At 41.1% G+C, this 16293-nt stretch overlaps 2 non-coding genes across 2 annotated transcripts; both read left to right on the forward strand.

The window, feature by feature from the left end:
• Positions 1-704: 704 nt before the first annotated feature.
• On the forward strand, positions 705-776 carry TRNAD-GUC (transfer RNA aspartic acid (anticodon GUC)). Its single transcript has one exon. It is a non-coding gene; the product is annotated as a tRNA-Asp (tRNA).
• A 2910-nt stretch (positions 777-3686) lies between these two features.
• On the forward strand, positions 3687-3758 carry TRNAD-GUC (transfer RNA aspartic acid (anticodon GUC)). Its single transcript has one exon. It is a non-coding gene; the product is annotated as a tRNA-Asp (tRNA).
• The last annotated feature ends 12535 nt before the right edge of the window (positions 3759-16293 follow it).

Below are 16293 nucleotides of genomic sequence, written 5' to 3' on the forward strand. Positions count from 1 at the left end.
AGTCCTCGTTAGTATAGTGGTCAATATCCCCGCCTGTCACGCCAGAGACCGGGGTTCAATTCCCCGACGGGGAGGCGATTCCTTTTATTCACACAATTAAATAAAATGATGTACTTTCTAACATTGTAAAATATATCTGTCATTATCCTTGCCTATTCCGATTGAGAAAAAAGGTTGAATTCACTGATGGCCAAAATGCTTACTGATGTGTTAACTGAAATTCAGAATATGATCTGAATATTTCAGCATGCACAGGCGTACCATCAAAACCAATTTACGTCTACAATCTGTTGGAAAATGAGATGAAGCAGTCGTGAATCCTAGGCTGCTGTTCCACTCGATTGGCACGATTTACAAGGAGAATGAGTGCTTTTGGTTAGTAGTGACCCGTGGTGGCTAATAGTTATAAGCTGCAAATGGTAAAGTGAGCTGATTATATATATATATATATATATATAAATATATATATTGATGAATAGAAAGATAGCTAGATAGACAGATCGATAGATATTTATTTCAATGAATATAATTTCTTCATAAAACTGATTGTTTTTGGCTAGGAATTTCTGTATTGTAATAATTTAGGAAAAAAGATTACTTGTCCTAACCAAAAGCAGCAATTCTGCCTATTACAATACTGAGAATTGATCGAGGGCATGCCTTAACCCCAGGGAGGTGAGCACTGTTTAACTGAAGCCAATAAGTCCTCGTTAGTATAGTGGTCAGTATCCCCGCCTGTCACGCGGGAGACCGGGGTTCAATTCCCCGACGGGGAGGCGATTCCTTTTATTCACACAATTAAATAAAATGTTGTACTTTCTAACATTGTAAAATATATCTGTCATTATCCTTGCCTATTCCGATTGAGAAAAAAGGTTGAATGCACTGATGGCCAAAATGCTTACTGATGTGTTAACTGAAATTCAGAATATGCTTTGAATATTTCAGCATGCACAGGCGTACCATCAAAACCAATTTACGTCTACAATCTGTTGGAAAATGAGATGAAGCAGTGGTGAATCCTAGGCTGCTGTTCCACTCGATTGGCACAATTTACAAGGAGAATGACTGCTTTTGGTTAGTAGTGACCCGTGGTGGCTAATAGTTATAAGCTGCAAATGGTAAAGTGAGCTGATTATATATATATATATATATATATATATATATATATATATATATATATATATATATATATATATATATATATATATATATATATATTGATGAATAGAAAGATAGCTAGATAGACAGATCAATAGATATTTATTTCAATCAAATAATTTCTTCATAAAACTGATTGTTTTTGGCTAGGAATTTCTGTATTGTAATAATTTAGGAAAAAAGATTTCTTGTCCTAACCAAAAGCAGCAATTCTGCCTATTACAATACTGAGAATTGATCGAGGGCATGCCTTATCCCCAGGGAGGTGAGCACTGTTTAACTGAAGCCAATACGTCCTCGTTAGTATAGTGGTCAGTATCCCCTCCTGTCATGCGGGAGACCGGGGTTCAATTCCCCGATGGGGAGGCGATTCCTTTTATTCACACAATTAAATAAAATGATGTACTTTCTAACATTGTAAAATATATCTGTCATTATCCTTGCCTATTCCGATTGAGAAAAAAGGTTGAATGCACTGATGGCCAAAATGCTTACTGATGTGTTAACTGAAATTCAGAATATGCTCTGAATATTTCAGCATGCACAGGCGTACCATCAAAACCAATTTACGTCTACAATCTGTTGGAAAATGAGATGAAGCAGTGGTGAATCCTAGACTGCTGTTCCACTCGATTGGCACGATTTACAAGTAGAATTACTGCTTTTGGTTAGTAGTGACCCCTGGTGGCTAATAGTTATAAGCTGAAAATGGTAAAGTGAGCTGATTATATATATATATATATATATATATATATATATATATATATATATATATATATATATATATATATATATATATATATATATTTATATAAATATATATATTGATGAATAGAAAGATAGCTAGATAGACAGATCGATAGATATTTATTTCAATGAAATAATTTCTTCATAAAACTAATTGTTTTTGGCTAGGAATTTCTGTATTGTAATAATTTAGGAAAAAAGATTACTTGTCCTAACCAAAAGCAGCAATTCTGCCTATTACAATACTGAGAATTGATCGAGGGCATGCCTTAACCCCAGGGAGGTGAGCACTGTTTAACTGAAGCCAATAAGTCCTCGTTAGTATAGTGGTCAGTATCCCCGCCTGTCACGCCAGAGACCGGGGTTCAATTCCCCGACGGGGAGGCGATTCCTTTTATTCACACAATTAAATAAAATGATGTACTTTCTAACATTGTAAAATATATCTGTCATTATCCTTGCCTATTCCGATTGAGAAAAAAGGTTGAATTCACTGATGGCCAAAATGCTTACTGATGTGTTAACTGAAATTCAGAATATGATCTGAATATTTCAGCATGCACAGGCGTACCATCAAAACCAATTTATGTCTACAATCTGTTGGAAAATGAGATGAAGCAGTCGTGAATCCTAGGCCGCTGTTCCACTCGATTGGCACGATTTACAAGGAGAATGACTGCTTTTGGTTAGTAGTGACCCGTGGTGGCTAATAGTTTTAAGCTGTAAATGGTAAAGTGAGCTGATTATATATATATATATATATATATATATATATATATATATATATATATATATATATATATATATATATATATATATATATATATATATAAATATATATATTGATGAATAGAAAGATAGCTAGATAGAAAGATCGTTAGATATTTATTTCAATGAATATAATTTCTTCCTAAAACTGATTGTTTTTGGCTAGGAATTTCTGTATTGTAATAATTTAGGAAAAACGATTACTTGTCCTAACCAAAAGCAGCAATTCTGCCTATTACAATACTGAGAATTGATCGAGGGCATGCCTTAACCCCAGGGAGGTGAGCACTGTTTAACTTAAGCCAATAAGTCCTCGTTAGTATAGTGGTCAATATCCCCGCCTGTCACGCCAGAGACCGGGGTTCAATTCCCCGACGGGGAGGCGATTCCTTTTATTCACACAATTAAATAAAATGATGTACTTTCTAACATTGTAAAATATATCTGTCATTATCCTTGCCTATTCCGATTGAGAAAAAAGGTTGAATTCACTGATGGCCAAAATGCTTACTGATGTGTTAACTGAAATTCAGAATATGATCTGAATATTTCAGCATGCACAGGCGTACCATCAAAACCAATTTACGTCTACAATCTGTTGGAAAATGAGATGAAGCAGTCGTGAATCCTAGGCTGCTGTTCCACTCGATTGGCACGATTTACAAGGAGAATGAGTGCTTTTGGTTAGTAGTGACCCGTGGTGGCTAATAGTTATAAGCTGCAAATGGTAAAGTGAGCTGATTATATATATATATATATATATAAATATATATATTGATGAATAGAAAGATAGCTAGATAGACAGATCGATAGATATTTATTTCAATGAATATAATTTCTTCATAAAACTGATTGTTTTTGGCTAGGAATTTCTGTATTGTAATAATTTAGGAAAAAAGATTACTTGTCCTAACCAAAAGCAGCAATTCTGCCTATTACAATACTGAGAATTGATCGAGGGCATGCCTTAACCCCAGGGAGGTGAGCACTGTTTAACTGAAGCCAATAAGTCCTCGTTAGTATAGTGGTCAGTATCCCCGCCTGTCACGCGGGAGACCGGGGTTCAATTCCCCGACGGGGAGGCGATTCCTTTTATTCACACAATTAAATAAAATGTTGTACTTTCTAACATTGTAAAATATATCTGTCATTATCCTTGCCTATTCCGATTGAGAAAAAAGGTTGAATGCACTGATGGCCAAAATGCTTACTGATGTGTTAACTGAAATTCTGAATATGCTTTGAATATTTCAGCATGCACAGGCGTACCATCAAAACCAATTTACGTCTACAATCTGTTGGAAAATGAGATGAAGCAGTGGTGAATCCTAGGCTGCTGTTCCACTCGATTGGCACAATTTACAAGGAGAATGACTGCTTTTGGTTAGTAGTGACCCGTGGTGGCTAATAGTTATAAGCTGCAAATGGTAAAGTGAGCTGATTATATATATATATATATATATATATATATATATATATATATTGATGAATAGAAAGATAGCTAGATAGACAGATCGATAGATATTTATTTCAATGAAATAATTTCTTCATAAAACTGATTGTTTTTGGCTAGGAATGTCTGTATTGTAATAATTTAGGAAAAAAGATTGCTTGTCCTAACCAAAAGCAGCAATTCTGCCTATTACAATACTGAGAATTGATCGAGGGCATGACTTAACCCCAGGGAGGTGAGCACTGTTTAACTTAAGCCAATAAGTCCTCGTTAGTATAGTGGTCAATATCCCCGCCTGTCACGCCAGAGACCGGGGTTCAATTCCCCGACGGGGAGGCGATTCCTTTTATTCACACAATTAAATAAAATGATGTACTTTCTAACATTGTAAAATATATCTGTCATTATCCTTGCCTATTCCGATTGAGAAAAAAGGTTGAATTCACTGATGGCCAAAATGCTTACTGATGTGTTAACTGAAATTCAGAATATGATCTGAATATTTCAGCATGCACAGGCGTACCATCAAAACCAATTTACGTCTACAATCTGTTGGAAAATGAGATGAAGCAGTGGTGAATCCTAGGCTGCTTTTCCACTCGATTGGCACGATTTACAAGTAGAATGACTGCTTTTGGTTACTAGTGACCCCTGGTGGCCAATAGTTATAAGCTACAAATGGTAAAGTGAGCTGATTATATATATATATATATATATATATATATATATATATATATATATATTGATGAATAGAAAGATAGCTAGATAGACAGATCAATAGATATTTATTTCAATCAAATAATTTCTTCATAAAACTGATTGTTTTTGGCTAGGAATTTCTGTATTGTAATAATTTAGGAAAAAAGATTACTTGTCCTAACCAAAAGCAGCAATTCTGCCTATTACAATACTGAGAATTGATCGAGGGCATGCCTTAACCCCAGGGAGGTGAGCACTGTTTAACTGAAGCCAATACGTCCTCGTTAGTATAGTGGTCAGTATCCCCGCCTGTCATGCGGGAGACCGGGGTTCAATTCCCCGACGGGGAGGCGATTCCTTTTATTCACACAATTAAATAAAATGATGTACTTTCTAACATTGTAAAATATATCTGTCATTATCCTTGCCTATTCCGATTGAGAAAAAAGGTTGAATGCACTGATGGCCAAAATGCTTACTGATGTGTTAACTGAAATTCAGAATATGCTCTGAATATTTCAGCATGCACAGGCGTACCATCAAAACCAATTTACGTCTACAATCTGTTGGAAAATGAGATGAAGCAGTGGTGAATCCTAGACTGCTGTTCCACTCGATTGGCACGATTTACAAGTAGAATTACTGCTTTTGGTTAGTAGTGACCCCTGGTGGCTAATAGTTATAAGCTGAAAATGGTAAAGTGAGCTGATTATATATATATATATATATATATATATATATATATATATATATATATATATATATATATATATATATATATATTTATATAAATATATATATTGATGAATAGAAAGATAGCTAGATAGACAGATCGATAGATATTTATTTCAATGAATATAATTTCTTCATAAAACTGATTGTTTTTGGCTAGGAATTTCTGTATTGTAATAATTTAGGAAAAAAGATTACTTGTCCTAACCAAAAGCAGCAATTCTGCCTATTACAATACTGAGAATTGATCGAGGGCATGCCTTAACCCCAGGGAGGTGAGCACTGTTTAACTGAAGCCAATAAGTTCTCGTTAGTATAGTGGTCAGTATCCCCGCCTGTCACGTGGGAGACCGGGGTTCAATTCCCCGACGGGGAGGCGATTCCTTTTATTCACACAATTAAATAAAATGATGTACTTTCTAACATTGTAAAATATATCTGTCATTATCCTTGCCTATTCCGATTGAGAAAAAAGGTTGAATGCACTGATGGCCAAAATGCTTACTGATGTGTTAACTGAAATTCAGAATATGCTCTGAATATTTCAGCATGCACAGGCGTACCATCAAAACCAATTTACGTCTACAATCTGTTGGAAAATGAGATGAAGCAGTGGTGAATCCTAGACTGCTGTTCCACTCGATTGGCACGATTTACAAGTAGAATTACTGCTTTTGGTTAGTAGTGACCCCTGGTGGCTAATAGTTATAAGCTGAAAATGGTAAAGTGAGCTGATTATATATATATATATATTCAATGAAAAAACCATAGGTTATAGGCCATATATAGTTAGGAATTAGCATTTACAAAACCTTATTTTACTCGCATAAAACCATTGAAATTCCATATATAGTTAGCTAACTATAAGCGCTAACTATATATCGCGCACCCGCAATCCACTGCTGATGATGTCACATATTACATCATTCATGACATGGTCAGTGACATCACTGATGACATCACTGATTACAACATCCAGTGACTGTATGTTTCTGTAAAGTTAAAATATGTTTCACATATTGAAGAATGAGTGGATGTATAAGTGTCTGGATGAAGAATTTAGTAGGTGCATGACTGACTGTATGAGTGAGTGATTAAATGTGTCTCACTGAGTGCATGGGTTAGTGACTAAACTGTCTTAATTCGTGCATCAGTATGTTTGTTGTTGTGTAAACTGCTGCTTGTGTTGATCAGTAGCTATAAGAGTAGCCATATGGGTTATTGATTGGTTGCCCAAATATTTGAATGGGAGGCTGAGTGTGTGTGTGGGTGGCTGGGAGGTGCGTGACTCTGTGCATAGATGTGTAAGCAGTTGATTCACTAGGAGTATGAGTTCAAGAGTGCATGTGGAAACAGCTATATGAGCGGTTGACTGTGCATGGGTGTGTTGGTGAGTGAATGGATTTCTCATTGCTACATGTGCAAGTAAGTACGTATGTAAAACACAATACATGTGAGAGTTGAGATATATAAATAACTGAACATAAGAGCCAGTGAATGTGTGAGTGGCTGTATCGATCACTGTGAGCTTGTATCAGGGATTATATAAGAGAGTAAATATGTGTTATTATATGTTTGAATAAGTAAGATGTGTATAACTGTATAGTTGAGGAAATGGAGGTGTGATTGATTCTTTGCATGACTGACTAGGTGTGTGAGTAAGTCCATGGATGAGTGACAGTCTGTGAGTGTCTGTTTATACTGAGTGTATGTAAGGTTATATTAGAGTCTGAAGAGGTTCATTGTATTATCACATGAGTGATGTGATCAGTGATGACAAATGAGATGTCATCAGTGATGTCATTTGAGTTGTCATCAGTGATGTCATTTGAGATGTCATCATTGATATCATTTGAGTTGTCATCAGTGATGTCATTTGAGATGTCATCAGTGATGTCATCAGTGATGTCACTGACCATGTCATGAATGATGTAATATGTGACATCATCAGCAGTGGATTGCGGGTGCGCGATATATAGTTAGCGCTTATAGTTAGCTAACTATATATGGAATTTCAATGGTTTTATGCGAGTAAAATAAGGTTTTGTAAATGCTAATTCCTAACTATATATGGCCTATAACCTATGGTTTTTTCATTGAATTTTCAAGGTTTTGTAAATGCAAATTCCTAACTATATATCCACTATAACCTATGGTTTTTTCTGTGAATTTCATTGGTTTTTTAATAGCAAATATGAAAAGCTTTAAAATGTCAAGTACGTGATAGATAAAAACATTTTCGTATTTATGCACGCTGATGTGCTTTGAACGCTGCCCCCCCCCTCCCCTCTTTTGCCTTTGTTAGTACTCTCTCCTTGCAGATACAGAAGGGTAGTTAACGCAGGCCTTTACCCCCGTTGTAATCCGTCGTACCTCCTTGTCTCTCCATTTGATTGATTGTTGTCCAAGCATTTACTGTTTTAGAATTGGTTCTCTTTGGATCATTCTCTATTTACAAACAAGCACAAAGTCGCAATACTCTGTTTAGTCTTTGCAGATAGTGAAAAATCGTGTAAAAAAATAAAAGTAATCGAGCAAAATCAGTAGGCCACTAATTGGATCTCTTTTTGACCTCGCTAAAATAGAAATATTAGGAACAACCCTTCTTGAGAAATACGAAAATAGTGAGATGAACTGAGCTCCACACCATGAGGGCTGCAAGACAGCTCGGCTCCATCACCCATCCCGCACAAAATAATGACAAACCCTATGCAAATATTAAAAATATAGACAACACACCAGCAAAGAAATAGGGTAAAACATTTTATTAAAAAACTATTTACATAACGTTGGTTTATAAGATGATGTCAGTAGTGGACCGATGTGTGAATAGATCGAAAACAGCACAAGGCTCCAAGATCCGGATAGCAAGCTCCTGGATGTTGGGTGCCATAGTTTAGAGTTCTGAATTTCAGCCTTTTTCAATGCCTGTGCTTTGTTGAATCAAAATGGCGGCTTGACACAAAGCTGACTCAAGCGTTGTTACTGATGCTATGCAGACCAAAACTGGTTTTCAGTTTGTACATTTTTCTAGATTTTTCAATCCAAGTTTGGTTGACTTTGTAGAACGATGGCTTCAGATTTTCAACATACGGTGTGGTGGCGCTGACTGGGAGGGGGCGCTTCGCTCCTGCCCCCTCCCCAAGTAAGATTTTCATACGTGAAAGTACGTTAATGGTTTTGGTCCCCGAGATGCTTCGATGTCACTACCATTCTCAAATAGCATAAGTTCTGGATGTTGGGTGCCATAGTTAAGAGTTCTGAGCAGCGCTTGTAACACTGTCTGAAGCTTATTTCCTCCTACTGCAGCTTCACTATTCTCAAAGTAAGTGAGTGTCGTTTGTGGACCTGACTGCATTAGAAAACAATATGATATGTTACCTTCCTAAACAGCTTGACGGAGGCCCCTGAGGGGCGCTGTGATGGCCATGGACTCGGAGAAGACGCTTGGCTCCGACACCCTCCCCAAGTCTTATAGCACTGGTGTAGCCTGAGATCGCCCCCGACATAGGCGGCCGGCTCCCGGGGTCCGGCGGTACTTTTTGCCTTTTGATGACTCTTCAATTCTGGACCTTGTCCCACAATCCGTTTGACCTGAAGACAAGCTGTAGTGAGGCGCCCCTTTATCGTTTTAGTTGCCATTCCGCCCGCTTTTGCTACACTGTGCCTCTTCCGCCATTCAGCTGTTTTCCGCCCGCTCTTGCGACTACAGCGTCTCGCTCACCATGTAGTTGAGATGCGCCCGCTCTAGCGGTGCAGCGATAGGCGGCTGCCACAGGACTCTCAAAATGGCGGCCGGCTCTTCGGTTTTGGGCCTGGTCCACTAAAATGGCCCTGGGACACCTTGGAACTCGGACGCTTGTCTGCTAGGGCTTGGATCCCATTCTCGAAAAGCGTCCCCTCAGCCGTGAAGATTCTACAAAAGTCATGGGGGCCTCCGACTCCCGCAGGCTTCTGGTGGGGAGCGGCTGCCATGATTGCTCGTGGAATGGCCACGACGGAGCTACGAGATGGTAGTGGTCTCATGCTGACGCCAGCTTTAGTCTGAAACATCCAGAAACACTGTAGACTACCAATTCGATCAGTTCCGGTAGCGCCCCAACATGACCCGGAAGAGAAGAACTTGCCCTCCCCTCTTTGACTGATGGTTCTTGTTGCCTGTCCCCTCTGTTGTCATTTAACAGAACTTTTTGGACTGCTGAAAGGGGTTGTGTTCTGAACGCTGGTTGGTGGAGACATTTAGACTATATTCTTGACCTACGTTGTCGCGTAATGCGTTTTATGACACGCCGCGTTAGCGCACCCGGAAGTGATCCGAGGCGCGGCGCGCAGCGCGTAACGTAAGCATAACAGGTCATGTGACTTGTTAATAAAACTTTTCATTGGTTCATTTTACTTTTGTTAATTTAATGATGAAAAGCTTGGTCATATGACCTAAAAATTACGCTTTTTATTATTTTCGAACAATATTTTTTTTTCAAACATATGTTATAATATTCCAGGCTAATGTACTTTCCCGGAAAATTTACAACTGTCTGGCAAGTAAAATATATTCCTTTTTCGAGAAAAAGGGCGTTTCTTCCTTCCATGACGGAGCCGTTGAGTAAAAGAGATTCGGCCTGCTGTCTTAGTCGCCGATGCGCCTGATTATCAGATTCTTATCGATCACTTTATGTTGCAGACATGAAAAACACAACTGCCCTTGACCATTTATCTTTACTGCGTTCCTACATATTATACCTTTTATCCGTCATGTAATTGGACTGCTTTATTTCACTTGCCTTTTACTGATTCGAAAACAGTCACTAAAAGTAAAAACTTTACAAATGAAAATACTACTACCGTGTTTTGTTTTAAAAACCTTTATTGTGAAAATGTCAGTATACAAATACGGGCCTATAACCACGTGGGCCGGCCACGGAGCAAACTCAAATCGTATATGATGAGGAGACATTTACACTGTAGAAGAACGTAACGAGCGGGCCATTAGGTGACAAGAACAAAGGTGTCTAACAGTTGCGGTATCGGTGGACGTACATTTTGTAATTAAAATACGACAGGGCCACTTACAATAACATTTTCTAGATATACATTTGCGGGCAAAGAGTTACGAGTCCCATTTATACCGGCGCCATTTTGGGCGAGGCCGGGCAGGTCCAAGATATAGTCAAAATGTCTCCACCAACCATCGGCCAGACCAGAACCCCTTTCGGCCCTTTATGTTACAAGATGATGTCTTCCATTCAGAAAATATTGGTGGCAGCATTTTGAAAGGAAACAGAAACAGCCGTTCTCCTAGTGAGTTTCACATTGTTACATTTAGGAAGAATGTTGAAGAGTAGTATGTGGAAAATCTGAAGCCATTTTTCTACAAACTCTCAATCAGACTTGGATGGAAAAAAAAACCTGAAGAATGTACAAACTGAAAACCAATTTTTGTCTGTATAGCACCAACAGTAACGCTTGAGTCAGCTTTGTGTCAAGCCGCCATTTTCATTCAATCAATAGCGTCCCCCTGCACACATTCAGGGACCTGGTCGTGTCTTCAGATGAAACGCATTGTAGGAAAAGAAGCAGAAAGGAAAAGGAAAAAAGTTCTGCTGGACCTAGTGAAGCTGCAGCAGGTGCAAATAAGCTTCAGACAGTCTTACAAGCACTGCTCAGAACTCTCAACTGAGGCACTCAACATCCAGGACTTGCCATTCGGATCTTGGCGCCTTGTATTTTTGTTTTGTTTTTGATGGAAGGGAAAGAACAAAAAACAGACATTGAAAAAGGCTCAACAGTGCAGGGCGCCTTGTGCTGGTTCCGACCTATTCACACATCGGTCCGCTACTGACATCACCTCATAAACCAACGGGGCACCCCACGCCGACTTTCGGCGCAGCATTGTAGGATGGACACACCAGTGCGGCAATTTGATGGACACCACCTCGGTGCCATCCAGATCTCGGCGCGTTCATTCATTCAATAGCGTCCCCCTGCACACATTCAGGGACCTGGTCGTGTCTTCAGAAGAAACGCATTGTAGGAAAAGAAGCAGAAAGGAAAAGGCAACAAGTTCCGCCGGACCTAGTGAAGCTGCAGCAGGTGCAAATAAGCTTCAGACAGTTCTACAAGCACTGCTCAGAAATCTCAACTGAGGCACTCAACATCCAGGACTTGCCATTCGGATCTTGGCGCCTTGTGCTGGTTCCGACCTATTCACACATCAGTCCACTACTGACATCACCTCATAAGCCAACGGGGCACCCCACGCCGACTTCCGGCGCAGCATTGTAGGATGGCCACACCAGTGCAGCCACTTGCTGGACACCACCTCGGTGCCATCTGGATCTCAGCGCGTTCGAGTCACTGTGCCGGAAGAGTGACCGGAACTCAGCTGAACACGCCGTCTTTCGGCGCAGCATTGTAGGATGGCCACACCAGTACGGCAATTTGCTGGACACCACCTCGGCGCCATCCGGATCTCGGCGCGTTCGAGTCACTGTACCGCAACAGTGACCGCAATTCAGCTGGACACGCCGTCTTTCGGCGCAGCATTGTAGGATGGCCACACCAGTGTGGCAATTTGCTGGACACCACCTCGGTGCCATCCGGATCTCGGCGCGTTGTGCTGCCTTCGGCCTATTCGCACATCGGTCCGCTACTGACGCCGCCTCACGTGCCAACGGATTTTCTACGCTTTTTGTAGCCCTATGTCGCATAACAGGTCATGTGACTTGTTTATAAAACTTTTCATTGGTTCATTTTACTTTTGGTTTCCTAAAGATGGAAGGCTTGGTCATATGACCTAAAAATAACACTTTTCATTGGTTTAGAACATTTTTTTTTCCCAAACGATGAAAGCCCCACCTTGTTTCTGGATCATTCAGACTGAAGCTGGCGTCAGCATGAGAGCACCACCATCTCGTGGCTCCGTCGTGGTCATTCCGCGAGCAATCATGGCAGCCGCTCCCCACCGAAAGCCTGCGGGAGTTGGGAGCCCCCAAGACTTTTATACAATCTTCACGGCTGAGGGGACGCTTTTCGAGAATGGAGCCCAAGCCCTAGCAGGCAAGCATCCGACTTCCAAGGTGTCCCAGGGCCATTTCAGTGGACCAGGCCCAAAACCGAAGAGCCGTCCGCCATTTTAAGAGTCATGTGGCAGCCGCCTATCGCTGCACCGCAAGAGTGGGAACAACTCAACTACATGGTGAGCGAGACGCTGTAGTCGCAAGAGCGGGCGGTAAACAGCTGAATGGCCGCCACCTGGGGAGGCCCGTTCACGCCGCCTCCCCCCCCCCCCGGGCCGCCGCACGCCAATTTTTGGAGCAGCATTGTAGGATACCAAAACCAGTGCGGCAGTTTACTGGACATCACCTGGGTGCCTGTCGTACATGTTGTGTCAGCCATGTGACACTGGACACAGACCGCTACTGACGAGGCCTCCCCCCGCACCACCCGGGACGCCCCACGCTGTTTTTCTGTGCTGCATTGTAGGATCCCTAAACCAGTGCGGCACCCAGGCGACATCACCTGGGTGCCGTCCAGAACTCTGCACGTTGTGCTGCCTTGGGACTATTCGCACAACAGACCGCTACTGACGAGGCCTCCCCCCGCCCCACCCGGGACGCCCCACGCCAATTTTCGGAGCAGCATTGTAGGATCCCTAAACCAGTGCGGCACCCAGGCGACATCACCTGGGTGCCGTCCAGAACTCTGCACGTTGTGCTGCCTTGGGACTATTCGCACAAAAGACAGCTTCTAACCATTGTTGCTTTTTGTGTTAATAAATGTTTAAATGTTTTTAGTTTTTGTTCTGTTCATTATCGTTAAAAGTTAATAAAGTTTTATAACCTTACTTTGTTGGAGTGTTATCTATTTTTTGAAAAACGGGTGAATGGGGCCTTGAATCGGGTTATTGTCATGTGTGGGCTTTGGAAGTGTGCTGCTGCAGGATCGGACATTTCAAACTCAAATGCACGTTCTTTTTCTTACCTTTCCGAAGCATGGAGCGCAATAGCAAGCAGAGAAAGGGTGATGCACGTGTTGAACACTACCTGACCTGGCAAGTTGCTGGCAGTGCCCCCCCGCCCGCTCCTGAAAGAGGGCACACACACACCGCCGCCCCGAGTACTTCAGAAATCTTTAAAAGACCATGCGCTTGTTCATGAGGCTTAAATGGTTTATCACCTCTTCTAGAACCCCTACATCGACCCTCTGACGTTTCATGGAAAAATTACCATGTAACACAATACCAAGCCCTATCAGCTGAAACCCCCAAGGAATCGTGGGGCATATTAGCAAGGGGGTTTATCTCCGCTTTTTTGGCTTTAAAAACCATGAAAGCGGAGATAAAATTATTTCCCTATTATCAAGCTGTCGCTAACACCAGTTAGTGACACCTAAAAGGAGATAGCGACCATCTTGGGCCCGGCTTTGCATGTCAGTGATACTTATCACTAATGACATGCAAAGTGGCGTGCCAAGATGTTAGCGACTGGAAACAGTCCCTAACATCGCTACCTTCTATTACCAACTTTTGGAGATATTCGCACTAAGCGCGAATATCTCCAAAAGCTAACACCTGCCCTGAGCAGGTTTTAGCCATGTTATCCAATGGGAGGTGGATAACATGGCTAAGAGCATTAGGTCGATAATACATGAATATCGCTGACTTTTCTGCGATAATAGCAAGGTTTATCTGCGATAAAAATCGCCGATGTGCGGCGATAATTTTTGTCTCTAAACAAGTTATAGACAAAAATTATCGCTAGTTGTTAGTAATATGCCCCCGGGTTTTTGCTTGCAGAAATCGGGAGGCGGGAGACTAGCACTGAAATCAGTACTCACACGCCTGAATCAGGAGGATTGGCATGTCTGAATTCTCTACAGCTGGGGCCATAAACTACATCCGCAGGGGTAGGTGATAGCCTGGGACCAGCCTGGCATCTAAAATGGCTGCCGTGCACGACAAAATTGTGGCATTCGAAAAAAGGCAAGATGGCGCAGCCGCTGGAAGAGATATATCAACATATATCAGCCTCCTCAGCCACCCTCAGGAAACATAGGGGATTAGGATATGTCTCCCGCACCCCCTTATACCTAGTACTTTAATTAACGAAGCACAAAATGGCGAATTCCCGTTTCGCTACCAGTTTGCGGCCCAGTTCGCGGCCCGTGAAGCGCTTCTACCGTGAAAAATCATTTTTTTTTTATTTTCCCCACGGGACCCTTTAATAACCCCAACAACATTCCTAGGGGGTCAAGAGGGGGATACCTTGCCCCCTTTCATTAAATTCCCCCTTAGTTTTTCACCTTTTCTTCTCTCTCGATCCTACCGAGAGACAAGATGGCGGCCGCTCCGGACTGTCACGCAGCAAAAAAAAAAAAAAAGCTCACGCACAGCCGCTGGAAGAGATGTATCAACATATATCAGCCTCCTCACCCACCCTCAGGAAACATAGGGGATTAGGATACGTCTCCCGTACCCACTTATAACTAGTAATTTAATTTACGAAGCACAAAATGGCGAATTCCCGTTTCGCTACCAGTTTGCGGCCCAGTTCGCGGCCCGTGAAGCGCTTCTACCGTGAAAAATCATTTTTTTTTTCTTTTCCCCACGGGTCCCTTTAATAACCCCAACAACATTCCTAGGGGGTCAAGAGGGGGATACCTTGCCCCCTTTCATTAAATTCACCCTTCGTTTTTCACCTCTTCTTCTCTCTCGATCCTACCGAGAGACAAGATGGCGGCCGCTCCGGACTGTTTAGAATGTTGACAGACACCGGAGAGCCAATCAGCTTTCTGCGCGCAAAGTTCCGATAAGCGAAAAGTAAGCGGACCGGATCGCTGCCCAGAGCGCTGTTACAGATATATATCTTGATTTAAACGTTAATTTCTCAAAAACTACTGGAGCACATATATTGAGACCTAGCAAAGGCACATCGGGCTAACAGTCCCTACAATTTTGCCAAGTTTCGTGCAAATCCATTCAGCCGTTCGAGCTAAAAGTGAGTCCAACCGCCCTATGGAAAACTCAATGCAAAAAACGCGTTTTGGGACCCCCCTTTTTTCTCGGCCCCCCTTGACGAAACCCCACCAAATTTTCAGGAGCTGCTCAGAAACAAAATGTGCCATTTTCCTGAAAATTTCAGCCGATTCCATCCACAAACGCCAAAGTTATTAGACATAGAATTTTCAAAAGTCCCATAGGGAATTTATCCTAACTATATATACCTACTGGCGAACGCCAGTAGGTAATATATATATATATATATATATATATATATATATATATATATATATATATATATATATATATATATATATATATATATATATATATATATATATATATATATATATATATATATATATATTTATATTTATATAAATATATATATTGATGAATAGAAAGATAGCTAGATAGACAGATCGATAGATATTTATTTCAATGAAATAATTTCTTCATAAAACTGATTGTTTTTGGCTAGGAATTTCTGTATTGTAATAATTTAGGAAAAAAGATTACTTGTCCTAACCAAAAGCAGCAATTCTGCCTATTACAATACTGTGAATTGATCGAGGGCATGCCTTAACCCCAGGGAAATGAGCACTATTTAATTGAAGCCCATAAGTCCTCGTTAGTATAGTGTTCAGTATCCCCGCCTGTCACGTGGGAGACCGGGGTTCAATTCCCCGACGGGGAGGCGATTCCTTTTATTCACACAATTAAATAAAATGATGTA

The sequence above is a fragment of the Lissotriton vulgaris genome, chromosome 1_1 (assembly GCF_964263255.1).
Source record: "Lissotriton vulgaris chromosome 1_1, aLisVul1.2, whole genome shotgun sequence".
Taxonomy (NCBI): domain Eukaryota; kingdom Metazoa; phylum Chordata; class Amphibia; order Caudata; family Salamandridae; genus Lissotriton; species Lissotriton vulgaris.